The sequence below is a fragment of the Acipenser ruthenus genome, chromosome 16 (assembly GCF_902713425.1).
Source record: "Acipenser ruthenus chromosome 16, fAciRut3.2 maternal haplotype, whole genome shotgun sequence".
Classification (NCBI taxonomy): Eukaryota; Metazoa; Chordata; class Actinopteri; order Acipenseriformes; family Acipenseridae; genus Acipenser; species Acipenser ruthenus.
In genome coordinates this window covers 19,226,094-19,240,310 of record NC_081204.1, presented here as the reverse complement: position 1 = coordinate 19,240,310, position 14,217 = coordinate 19,226,094, and positions in this window count along the sequence as shown.

Here is a 14,217-nt window from a genome sequence, read left to right as displayed (position 1 = left end):
ACCTTCAGCGCCCAGATAACTTCTGACTTGATGACAGCATCATTGGCAACAACAGTTTCCATGGATAAATCTAGTGCTTTGAATAAACACACCCTTGTTAAAGTTCACTGTGGAGTACCATGGTAAAAACCACAGTGTTGTAAAGCATGGTAAATCATGGCAAATGCACAGTATAATGGTTAAACCACTGTATTAAACTACTGGGCACATTCACCTTGGTACGCAGTATGTGCAAGCCTGGAGTTAAAAAACCTGATTGGTTAGAAATGATGAAATGGTGTATAATTAGTAATAATTATTAAAGAAATATTCAAGTTTATCTAATAACACATAACACAGTGTGGCAAATTCTGACTGATTTCATTATTTGTATTTCTTTTAAAATCAGTTTTTATTGCTCATGGAAAGGGAGGGACAGCTGCCCCTTGCTACACTCTTTCAAGGTGCAGGTAATCATTGTACCAGTTTGCATGCAGGCCTCATACCTTTCACTCTATCATCCTTAAACAAACACAAGGACATATTTTCAAAGGCCCTGTCCACTCTATGCCTTTAAACCTTGTTAGTTAAAATGGCTTAAAAGTGCTAAATACGGTTTGCGTCCACACTACGCAGCATTTAATACCGTACTCGAGACCACCTCAGGAGGTAGTCTTGAGTCCGGTTCTAATTAGATCGCATCAGGTAATGTGGTTTATCAGAAGTGTGGACGCTGTAATACCAAACTACATGTTTTGTGTATCCTCCAATATCCCAAAATGCTTTGCGGTATGTTTGGCGAAATACTCAGAGCAGGCACTCTGTTCTGATTTACTTTTTCCGCAATACTTGTTATATTTCATTTATGCAATATGGACCTCTGTTAATATGGGGCATAACACAGTGCATGGTGGGATACTATCATATTAATTTCCACAATTCGTTGCGCTGCTGGGAATTGTAACTGAACTATTCTAATGGTGTGTGGACGCAATAAGCCTGACTAAACATGAAACGGTACTTCAGTGTGGACGCTTTGAGCTGGATTAATTAGAGCGGTTTTGAGTACGGTTCTCCAGATTGGTTATGTAGTGTGGACAGGGCCTTGAGCTGGATTCATTAGAACGGTTCTGAGCACAGTTCTCCAGATTGGTTATGTAGTGTGGGCGCTTTGAGCTGGATTCATTAGAACGGTTTTGAGTACAGTTCTCGAGATCGGTTATGTGGTGTGGACAGGGCCTTAAACTGGATTAATTAGAATGGTTTTGAGTGCGGTTCTCCAGATCGGTTATGTAGTGTGGACAGGGCCAAAGTGTTTACTCCAGTCTTTAATTAACTTCTATTTTTTGAAAATTGAAAATTCCATGTTAATGTCTTTTTTATGGTTGTGATCAGCTTTTCAACCTCAAGAATAGTATTTATTCAAATATAACAAGGTGATAAATACAGTATATGAAGTCAGCAGAAGGCCCAGCCACTTCTTGTTTTAATCCCTGTGCTAAACTACACTTTAATTATGAGCACACCATTGTTCTCCAATTATCATTGTAATGTTCAATGATTACACAACCTCTGTTGTCTGTAGAAAAAAAAAGGAATTCCTGAACAGTTTATTTCAGCTGCTGTTTACTGGGATGAGCAAACCCAAAGCAGCCTATGAATGATTTAGCATCTGTTATCTGTACCAAGCACAGACAAGCCGGTGAGCTGTCACAAAGAAACCAAGATTGTAGGCAAACAACTGCGCCATCTAGTGGTGACTGAAGATGTGATCAAAAATACACCAACTCTCACATTTATCAAGTACAAGTAATGTACATAAAAATAATGTTGCTCCCTGATATAGGACATTCTCATTTCTCAAGTATCGATTTTCTATTAAGTATCATTTACATTTTACATCAGTTGAATTTCATCTCACTCGAAATTTTAATCAGTCATCCTAATATTTTTTGTCACATGACACTGAATTTAAGTGATAACTAAATGATGTAAAATATAAATGCTACTTGATAGAAAATCGGAATGATTATTGACAAAAAACATAACTGATGAATGATACGAATTTCGAGTGACGAGTGACAACCGATGGCTGATCACAAAACTAAGTGATCCATGAGAAACAAATGTCATGATGCTTGACAACTGACTTGGGGGATACTTGAGAAACGAGGATGTCCTAATATGGACACCGTACCCTGACATCGAAACATTTCGAAACAGCTTCACTACTTGTTCACGATACAGTCTGCAGCTGACGTCACGGTCTGTGCAGACGGAGCGTGGACAGCTTTGGCACAGGAACTGCACAAGAGCAGACCGTGAGAGTGAAATGGGGAAATCTTATTTCATTCACTGAATCATCTTTAGTAAGACTCATATATATGTGATATTGTGTTCAACACTGATTAGAGGAGATTAGAGGTAATGATTAGAGGAGAAACCTCAAAATGGAGCGAGGTAATCAGTGGTGTACCACAGGGATCAGTATTAGATCATCTGCTATTCCTAATCTACATTAATGATTTAGATTCTGGTATAGTAAGCAAACTTGTTAGATTTGCAGACGATACAAAAATAGGAGGAGTGGCAAACACTGTTGCAGCAGCAAAGGTCATTCAAAATGATCTAGACAGCATTCAGAACTGGGCAGACACATGGCAAATTACATTTAATAGAGAAAAGTGTAAGGTACTGCACGCAGGCAATAAAAATGTGCATTATAAATATCATATGGGAGATACTGAAATTGAAGAAGGGAACTATGAAAAAGACCTAGGAGTTTATGTTGACTCAGAAATGTCTTCATCTAGACAATGTGGGGAAGCTATAAAAAAGGCCAACAAGATGCTCGGATATATTGTGAGAAGTGTTGAATTTAAATCAAGGGAAGTAATGTTAAAACTTTACAATGCATTAGTAAGACCTCACCTAGAATATTGTGTTCAGTTCTGGTCACCTTGTTACAAAAAGGATATTGCTGCTGTAGAAAGAGTGCAAAGAAGAGCAACCAGAATTATCCCGGGTTTAAAAGGCATGTTGTATGCAGACAGGCTAAAAGAATTGAATCTATTCAGTCTTGAACAAAGAAGAATACGCGGGGATCTGATTCAAACATTCAAAATCCTAAAAGGTATAGACAGTGTCGACCCAGGGGACTTTTTTGACCTGAAAAAAGAAACAAGGACCAGGGGTCACAAATGGAGATTAGATAAAGGGGCATTCAGAACAGAAGATAGGAGGAACTTTTTTACACAGAGAATTGTGAGGGTCTGGAACCAACTCCCCAGTAATGTTGTTGAAGCTGACATCCTGGGATCCTTCAAGAAGCTGCTTGATGAGATTCTGGGATCAATAAGCTACTAACAACCAAACGAGCAAGATGGGCTAAATGGCCTCCTCTCGTTTGTAAACTTTCTTATGTTCTTATATCTATTCTAAAATCACAAGTATTGAACTTCACTGAAATTGTTTGCTTCATAATGTTGTGCTGTACTATTTTTCCTTATGCAGAAGTCTATGCTGACAGACCAAACACATAGAGGAAAATATTATGAAACTGTTTGAATTTAAACATATATGTATCTGTATTATTGGTGCTATTGGAAGCTTTTTTTAAAATTATAATAACAAGTTAATACAAAATACCTTTTAGTCATTTGCAAGATACTTTTAGGAATTGTAATATCAATGCCATTTGTATAGCCAGCGATTGTGGGCTGTACTTAAGGGTTTCTGTATCCAGCATGTCATCCATTAAAAAAAAAAACAAACACATGACATGGCTCGAAGGCGATTTTGTGTTATTCACACCCCCTGACTAGGTGGCAGTAGCAGGTTGAGTGATGACCGTATGGTTGTCAGTCAGCGCTCCTCTCTTGTTTTGAAGCCGTGGCTGCTCCATCGCAGCAGGTTTCAAAAGCTGCGCGATCTGTGCAGATGCTACAGCCTGTGTCGGCGTGACCTCTGATGAGATATCAGCATATTCCAAAATAAAACACAATCAGAAATACAGTCCTAAGCAAGAGCGGATCAGATGAGTGGTGAGGCCATGCAGGTGTGGAGGTAGTGGGGTTGGGTTCTGCATGGAAAGCAGAAACACAGTCCTAAACAAGAGCGGATCAGATGAGTGGCGAGGCCAAGGGCGTAGGTTTGGTTTGAACATTGGTGGGGACACAATTATTTAGGGGGGCGGAGTCGCGTTTGCTAGGGGGGTTCGGGGGCATGCCCACCCGGGAAAATTTTTTTTAGGAGACAGCTGTTAAATGGTCACATCTGGTGGCTTGAAATGAATGCTGGACATGAATCGAGGACAATCTGATTGACATGAAGTTGGCTGGTATACACTCAAAACACTATGATAAAGTGTCCCTCCTGGAAGCTGGTTTGACATCCTTGCTATAGAATTACTAATAACCTGAATTATAACCTATCCCAGCCTTACTGTAAGCTACCATTACCCCTACCACTACAAGCATGAGCACATGCACGCTCACGTGCTCTGCCTACCTCTCCTGTGTCTGTGCTGCTGCTCGAACCTGGGTGCATTGCTTCATTCACCTGATAAAATAATAAATTGATGCATGCCATATAGAGAGAGAATATATGGCTATGCTAACTTTATTTGCTGAGTGTTACTATACAGCATTAGCCTACTATCATATCACAATGTGCCTCAAACAATAATATATCTCAAAACTGAGTCTAACACTTTCACTGTTATAATCACTAAGCCATTACAGACCTCACCTGCGACCCTGTTGCTCCACCTGCCTCTGTACTGCTTTTACCAGGTTGCACTGCTTCACTTGCCTGATGAAATGATAAATTGATGCATGCTGTTTAGAGAGAAAGTATGACTGCTAACTTCATTAGTAAATTATTTTTACATTTGCTATGAGAATCATTATCAATTGTGTTTATTACTTTAATAACATCTTCCTACTTACACTTTGACTTTTTGTAAAAAAAACTTCCTTATGTCCATCTTTCTTTTTTTGGCTGCCATTATGCTTTAGTCACCTAAAGCCAAATTGAAGTGATTAGATAACCTTAGTTGGTTGACGATATCAAAACATTCTTTCTCTCTCTCTCTCTCTCTCTCTCTCTCTCTCTCTCTCTCTCTCTCTCTCTCTCTCTCTCTCTCTCTCTCTCTCTCTCTCTCTCTCTCTCTCTCTCTCTCTCTCTCTCTCTCTCTCTCTCACACACACACACACACACACACACACACAATGATTTAGCTGTGAAACAAGCTAGCTAGCCACCAATGATGTGGGGTTAGCAGCTAGCAATGGGTCGCTAACGTAATAAACCTACTTACCTACCCATTAGGTAGGTAGGTATGTTTATTCTCTCAAACTATGTTGCTGACGAGCTGATAATACCTTCAGTCGCGGTACCTAGCTTTCATTCAGTCAGTGGCTCACACTCATATCAGACTGACCGGCAAGCGGCAGCTTCAGATGAGCGTCTTTCCAGAGTCCAGCCTAAGCCAGCGGGTCTCAACCTTGTTTTACTCACGCCCCACTGGAATTATTTTTTATATCTGTGCCCCCGCCACCCGGTTAATTTGACTTTTTAATATGTATTTTTTTTTACTGCCTATATAATATAGTGCGTTTATTTAGCCGCCTGGATAATCACACTGTCCATTCAATCAAAAACATATGTTCGTGTTCGTTTTTTACACACACGATACAAAAATATCAAGCAAGTAGTAACTGAGTTACAAAGGGAGGAAGGAGGAGGATTGAAATAATGTGACAACACATTAACCAGCAAACACAAATATCAAATTAAACTGATTATATTTATTCTTATTTTAAAAAATAAATGTGAAAATTGTGGCACAATATACACCGTTTAAGAATGACTAGATTTTTTTAAAATTTTAAACTCGGAACACGTCCTTTCACTCCCGAGTCCTTGTGCACTTTCGCGCCTCAATGAAAACAGAACACTCTGCTTGGTCCCTGACGTCAGCCGCGCACTGAGTCAGTGTTACAGTGATGCATTATGGAATTTGTAGTTTTCTTGTCTGCTAATTACACCCCAAAACCCCACCAAACACCTACACATCCCAGGGTGCCATTCTTTTTAAAGCTACCGGTATCTCTTTTTCTCTCTCACGTCACTGTTATTATTACTAGTACGTTATTATTCAAACGTTCACCGCGCCGCCTGGAAGGTTTCACGCCCCCCCGGTTGAGAACCTAGTGCCTAAGCCAATCAAATTAGCGTTTTTTTTTGGTTTTTTTTTTGGAGGAGGGAGGAGCAACGAGGGGATCTTGAGAGAGTTAACCCTTTGTGGAGCGGATAAAATGACTTGACAAAAGACGTTTCAGATTTATCAAAATTATTGGTAGGGACATGTGGCAAAGTGCCCCGCCCCTGTGTGCATTTGTGTGTTATGTGTTGTATGTTGCGTGTGTAAATGTTGGTGTATAGATTGGTACACGGGATATAAACGGGTCTGTGTTTCACGTTTATTTAAAAAGTGTAGATTTATATTTAGGCACGAGGAGGGCACAAATCACTTCACGTGCTGGTTAAATGTAATATGTGAGTTCACGTGCTGGGATTCAAGTGAATAATTAATTAGTAATTGAATCCCAGCACAATAGTATATATAGACGCACATTTCTGTCAGTCGGGGTTTTTAGGTGTTCGGTGAGTGGAGAACGGGAGAGAAGAGGAGAGTTAAAATCATCAATCAATCAATCACCGTGTTTGTTCGTCTGTCCTGCACCGTCTGTTTAGTGTTAGTCGTTTTGTATGTCTGTTTATTTTGGCGCAAGTGCCGTGTCCTGTTTTGTATTCCGTTGTGTAAACCTTTTATTTTGTTATTAAACGCTGAGTGCAGCCATTGCACTCGGCTCATCATCACAACCACCGTCTCTGTGTATTCCTTTCTGGTCTGACGCCACCCACTCTGGCCGTCTTTGTGACACGTGGTGTCTTCGTGGGATAGCCGCGCCTCCAAGCGTCAGACCAGGAGGGGTCTGGATTACAAAAAAAAAAAAAAAAAAAGTAAGAGCAAGAAGAGGGATGGGGAGAAAGAGCTGCAGGAAGCAGCAGAAGCAGCGGTCACCCCAACCAGCAGTAGCCACCCCACTGCCACCGGGTTCCCCACCGTCCCGAGAAATATGGGACTGGTTGGTGCACCCCGAGGGGAAAATGGAAGGCTGGAGAGACGGCTGCCGGGACCTGGAGGACCTCCTCGGGGGCCTCGAGGACCAAGGCTGGTGCATGGCCTGTGGGGTCCAAGGACACACGGTGGCGATCTGCCCCTTCCAAGGTGAGGAGGAGGAGGAACAGCAGCCCGGGTGTTACTGCTGTGCTGAGCCTGGGCATTCCAGCACCAACTGCCCCTGGTACCCCCTCGGACAGCTACCCCAACGATGCCCCATCTGCGGAGGTGAGCACTTCGTGGCCCACTGCCCTGTCCATCAGGAGAGGGAGGAGCAGGGGTCGCCTTAGTCTCCACCACCAGCAGGGGGAGGTAGACTGCTGCTCCCACCGCCCCAACCACAAGTGCAACAGCGACCAGAGGAGCCAGAGAACCTGTTCCCCTGGTGCACCTGGTACGGAGAGGTGTATCACCGCTGGAGGGACTGCTCCGAGGTTCCACCGAGCTGGTGCGGGAGGTGTGAGGAAGGGGGACATGACTGGTCAGGATGCCCCTATGCCAGCTCGCCAGTGCCCAAGCGGGAGGAGCCTGAGCGCCCACAGCCCAAGCAGGAGGAGCCTGAGCGTCCACAGCCCAAATGGGAGGAGCCTGAGCGTCCACAGCCCGAGCGGGAGGAGCCTGAGCGTCCACAGCCCAAATGGGAGGAGCCTGAGCGTCCACAGCCCAAATGGGAGGGGCCTGAGCGTCCACAGCCCAAACGGGAGGAGCCTGAGCGTCCACAGCCCAAGCGGAAGGAGCCTGAACGTCCTACGCCTGAGTGGAAGGAGCCCGAACATCCTACGCCTGAGTGGGAGGAGCCTGAACGTCCTACGCCTGAGTGGGGGGAGCCCGAACGTCCACAGCCCAAGAGGGGGGAGTCGGTGCGTCCACAGCCCAAAAGGGAGGAGTCGGTGCGTCCACAGCCCAAAAGGGAGGAGTCGGTGCGTCCACAGCCCAAAGGGAGGCAAGTCGGGGCTTCCACAGCTCTGGGACCCAAGCCACCAGCAGAGGGAAAATGCCTGCTGGTTCAGCCCCAAGAGCCGGAAGGGGAGGAGTTACAGGCCCAACCCCCTGAAAATTTTTGGGGGGGAGAGGGGCAGGAGGCTGGTGTCCCCCAGCAGCCTTTATTCATGCTGCTGAAGGCAGCACGGCGCGCACCAGCCCAGCCGCCACAGCGGAGGGAGCCAGCGCCACCAGGAGCAGAGGAGCTGCCTCTGCCTCCGCCACCTCCACCGGCAGGAACAGAGCAGCAGGAGCTGCCTCTGTCTCCGCCACCTCCACCGCTTCCTCCACTAGGAGCAGAGGAGCAGGAGCTGCCTCTGCCTCCACCACCACCAGGAGCAGAGGAGCAGGAGCTGCCTCTGCCTCCACCACCACCAGGAGCAGAGGAGCTGGAGCTGCCTCTGCTTCCGCCACCGCCCGGAGCAGAGGAGCAGGAGCTGCCTCTGCTGCCCGTACCTCCACAGGGAGTACGGTGGCCGGAGCCCCAGAAAGGGGAGCTGCCGGCCACGAAGAAGGGGGACGAGGTCTGGAGACCACTTTCCCCAGCAGCAGTTTCACTGCAGGAGTTCTTGTGGCCGGAGCCCCACAGGAGGGAGCTGCCGGCTACGAAGAAGGGGGAGGTCGGGGGACCACCTGCCCCCGCAGCTTTTTCGCTGCAGGACGGGACCAGCATGCTGTCAGCCGTGCCACTACCGGCAGGGGAGCTGACAGCATTTCCAGACATGGGCCCACTGAAGCCTCCCTTCCCAGCCCGAGACTTTGGCCTGGACTGCTGGGTATTTAAGGGGGGAGGTGGCCGTTGAGGCCATGTGTGCTGCGCACAAGGGGGGGTATATGTGGCAAAGTGCCCCGCCCCTGTGTGCATTTGTGTGTTATGTGTTGTATGTTGTGTGTGTAAATGTTGGTGTATAGATTGGTACACGGGATATAAACGGGTCTGTGTTTCACGTTTATTTAAAAAGTGTAGATTTATATTTAGGCACGAGGAGGGCACAAATCACTTCACGTGCTGGTTAAATGTAATATGTGAGCACGGGGTTGCACGTAATGAATTCACGTGCTGGGATTCAAGTGAATAATTAATTAGTAATTGAATCCCAGCACAATAGTATATATAGACGCACATTTCTGTCAGTCGGGGTTTTTAGGTGTTCGGTGAGTGGAGAACGGGAGAGAGAGAGAGGAGAGTTAAAATCATTAAAAGTAAAGTGTTTTGTTTGTACTCACCGTGTTTGTTCGTCTGTCCTGCACCGTCTGTTTAGTGTTAGTCGTTTTGTATGTCTGTTTATTTTGGCGCAAGTGCCGTGTCCTGTTTTGTATTCCGTTGTGTAAACCTTTTATTTTGTTATTAAACGCTGAGTGCAGCCATTGCACTCGGCTCATCATCACAACCACCGTCTCTGTGTATTCCTTTCTGGTCTGACGCCACCCACTCTGGCCGTCTTTGTGACAGGACAATTCAACGGTCCCTTGACATTGATAGGGACATGTCCCTACTGTCCCTAGCTAAATCTACGCCGGTTGGCGAGGCCATGCGGATGTGGTGGGAGTGGGGTTGGGTTCTGCATGGAAAGCAGCCCTGCAGGGTACTGTAGTGCTAGCAGTTTTTACCCCCACGCGGCTGGTTGAAGATGCACTGAAGACACGACTCAGTTCATTTACACCCAACTCAATACAGACTGGCCCTCTTTAGCTTGGCTTACATGGAATATTAAAAATAAGGCTCTCCTCTTTGTCATGCTATTTTGGTCGTACCTTTTGGGAAATTTGGGTTTACGGTAGTTTTCTTTTAGGGAGAGAAATTCTCCTTCAAAATTCAAATGACTTCATGAATCTTAAAATATGGGAGAGTATATTTCAGTGTTTTTGTCAGTGTTCCAATGTGGCACCCTACACTTCATATAAGACAATTCAAGAATGTTTTTTAAATACAAACATTTAGTGAACGTTAGCCACAAATTAATATAACATACACAATTTCTGGTAGTTTAACAATCTTTATTAAAAACACAAAAGCACTTAAGCAATTTCAAATATTTATTCAAGACAAAAATATTGGTACCTTTCCAATAATAGAACTAATTAAAACATATATTCATTGATTGAAACCATTACACAGTAACAAAGATGTATTATAAAGTCAATGGCCAGAAAAAAGTCCTTATTACCAATATCTGCTGTGTTTGACAACACAGCAGATGATGGTCAAGAAAAAGGAGTTGGATTCACATTTGAGAAAAGCACTCGTAGCAAAACTACAACAAAGGAAATGGCTTCAGAACAGTATCAAAGAAATATGAACCATCAAAATCCACAATCAGAGCAATAATCAAGAACACCCAATGAACAAATCCAACTAAGAAGTGGACCTCCAAAGAAAATGAGAATCGTCCGAGCTGCTAAAAACATCCAAGGTTAACAGCCAAGGACTTAAAGACATGAAAAGAACTGTGCAAAGGCACCTGAACACAGAAGAGCTGTAAGGACGTACCAGGGGCAGCTCGTAATAAGAGGCTACGGAGGCTAAACCTGCAAGTCATTTTGTAAAAGTATAAAAACGTACCTTACGCCATACTTTCCGAGGTCTACTGCATTGCTATTGGCTAATGTAGCCTCAAAATGGGGGGGATTCTGTGTGTCTTCCACCTGCAATCACCCTCTGTCTGTCAAGTTTTATTGTATTTATATTGGCTACACGATGCAAGATTGTGGCTAGCCTCTACCACTCATAATTAGACTTCATCTTGACGTGTCTGTTGCCAGGCAGGTTATGGATCATGTGTGGCTACTCCCTTAAGTATTGATTTCCATATAGTACGTTGTAGATTTTTTAAATTCATACGCCATTTTCCTTGCTTTCAATTGAGGAAACAAGAATAAAAAATAACAATAAATGTCGTCTAAATCCTAAATCGGACCTTCTTCAACAGGGAGGACCAAACCAAAATTGACTTTTTAATTGCTCATGATACGAAAAAACGAAATTGTTGAGTATTTGCAGTTCGGTTTTTCAAACCGGCTCTTTATCTTCCAAATATTTTTTTCTACAAATGACATCACTCATGATTCATTAATCAAGTAAGTCCAGGATGTTTTTGTTATACTCTGTTGCTTACCTTATGTGCTGTGTATACTATATTACTGTATTGCATTTCTTCTCAAATTACAAAGTACCTTTTGAAACATGCAGCGTTTTATTGGATATAATAAAAAGTGTGTGTGTGTATATATATATATATATATATATATATATATATATGTTAGAAAGTCTTTGATTTACGGTTAAATGCTGCCCTCTAGTGTTCATGAATGTTATATTGTTCTCTTTATACACGTCATATTAGTGAGACAGTTTCCTTATGAGTCAGCTTAGAAAGTCGGTTTTTCTGTATTGTCATAGATGGCTGAGAGTCAGCAAGCCCTTTCTTACACGAATAATTCATCTATCTGTGCGTCAGTGCCGAAATGTAAGTAATAATCTTAGTTATAAGTATTTCATCATCATTTCTGTTTAAGTTGATATCAGTACTTATACGTAAGATTTAAGTTTAATGATTGTAAACATAGCATAGTAAGCTCATGCATATTCACTCTGCCAACCGCAATGTTTCCTTAGTTTACTTAATCCCTTGTTTATTGGAACAAGCAGGGTTTATAGAAATTGTTGTTTCTTGTTTATTACAGACCACAGATACTAGCATTACACAGATACTAGTATAACACAGATACTAGTATAACACAGATAATATTATCTCCTCATTGGTGATTATAAACACGGATTGTTTACTTGATGCACGTTCTGAATAAACCCACACGTTCTGGAATTACCTGTCTCCCCGTGTCTACTCATCTGACCGTGAGCCTATCCTTAGGCATCTGTTCAACTTCACCAAAAGAACTAGTCTAGCCTGAAGAGGTCCCTGTCCTCTGTTACATGGTCCTTCGAGCCGGAGCTTACTGAACAGACTGACCTAAGGATAAAATGGATAACAAGCAAAACGCTGATGGACCTAATCCTGTCACCCACGGCGCCAGTGCAGACAGCATGGATATCTCCAGTGCTGTGAACCCAGTTAACCCATTAACTACCAGCCTACCTTATCCTGCTGTTGCCACCACCACCGTAGTGGACACCCCGACTGTCTGTACAGTGACAATATCCCAACCACTGGGCCCAACCATCAGTACAGGCAGCCAACCATCAGTGCGTGCCCGTATCCACCGGGAGAGACAAATTCCGCAATACCTTTCAGACTATGACATGGGATACCACCCGTCACGGGCACCCTCCACCACACAACATGCCCGAGCACCACAGAGCGAGTCAAGCACCCAAAGCAGATCACGCTCATGCCAGAGCAGAAAGTTTGATATCGCATCTCAGCGAAGCAGCCGTATCACACAGCTCAGCTCACGCACCGCACGCAGCCATGCCTCAAGCACATCACTCAGGGATTCACAGTCAGCCATTCTCCGGGAAGAACAAAAACGAGCCGAACTGGAAGAGCTGAAACGTCAGATAGCTGAGGACAACAGGGCTGATGAACAATATAGACAACTAGATTATCAAGCCCGTGAGGCCCTCCGACAGAGAGAAATGATTACACAACAACTGTTGAGACAACGGCGCCTCAGGAAGGTAGAAAGACAACTAGAAGAAGCTCAGATGATTACATCATTCATCAAAGAAAATGAACAAAGTGAGGGCATCACGTCACTTTCAGGTGATGCCTGTGCAGAACAGCTTACCATTACTTCAGTGAGCAACACTGCAATGCCTCCTACAGGCCCCCAGCAGACCAAGACTGGTTCTAATGCCCAACAGAGCACTCTGAATGCTGAGGCAACGCCCTACCCTCCAGCCAGTCAGCCCAAGGCTGTAGGCCTATCACTGCAATGGGACTGCACCACAGACAGTTCTGCGGTCGCCCAGCCTTCCCAACCTATCCAAAGTCCAATATGGCAAGCACCCACCACCACAGGGACTGACCCGGGCCACAATGTGCTACCTACGGGATCAGTACCTATTTACCTAGTCAATCAGGCTTCTCCAGCCAACTTACCACCTGCTGTCCATGACACAGTCTCATCGTTTATACCTGGAGCAGCTAACCTACAACAGCCTCACCCTGTCAATACGCCTCTTCACCCCTCAGTAGGAGAAACACCCTGTTCATCGGTAGCCTACCAGGCATTACCAGCAGCATCACCATACATGCAACCTATGTATCCACCTGGGGTACTTCCTGCACCAAACCTGATGGACCTGCTAATTGCCTCCTCACATGGTATACCAAAGCCTACCCTTCCCTACTTCGAGAATGGTAAAGAGAGTGACTTTGCCCTCCTCAAGATGGCACTAGACAGCCTTATCAACAACCATAGTCACCTCACCGAGCAGTACAAGTACCAAGTGCTGTTAGGTCGCCTAAAACTCCCCAGTGCATACAAGTTAGCCAAGGCTTATATGCACGACCCCAAGCCATACACTGCTGCACTCCAGGCCCTGAAGGATAAATATGGGCAGCCACGTCAACTTGTTCAGTGTGAGATAGGTACCATCATGAATGCTCCACCAATTAAGTTTGGAGACGCTGAAGACTTTGATGACTTCGCTCTAGCGGTGCACTCCCTGGTTGGCATGCTGCAATCTCTCGAAGGAGAGAATGGATACGAACTAAAGTGCGGCTCACACGTCGACCGACTCATGAGCAAGCTACCTGCAAGCTACCGTGATGGATTCGTGGAGTACTGCATCAACCATGGCATACTGAGAGCTGATGCAGACCAAACTTACACTCTCTGTGACTTGTCCGCCTGGCTGCAGACCAAGTCACGTGCTAAACGAATCTCTAACCGGGCAGCCGTCCTCTATAAGGGAGAGACCCAAAAGCCAGATAAGAAGGAGCAATGCTGTACATTCAAGAAGAAACAGCAACCAACATCAGTGTACTACAATACAGAGTCCATGCCAGCCAATCCAACGTCACGCTCCTCAACCAGTCCGATATCACCTACAAAGAGGAAAGACAAGCCGAAACCATACTGCCCCCGTTGCAATAATAGTG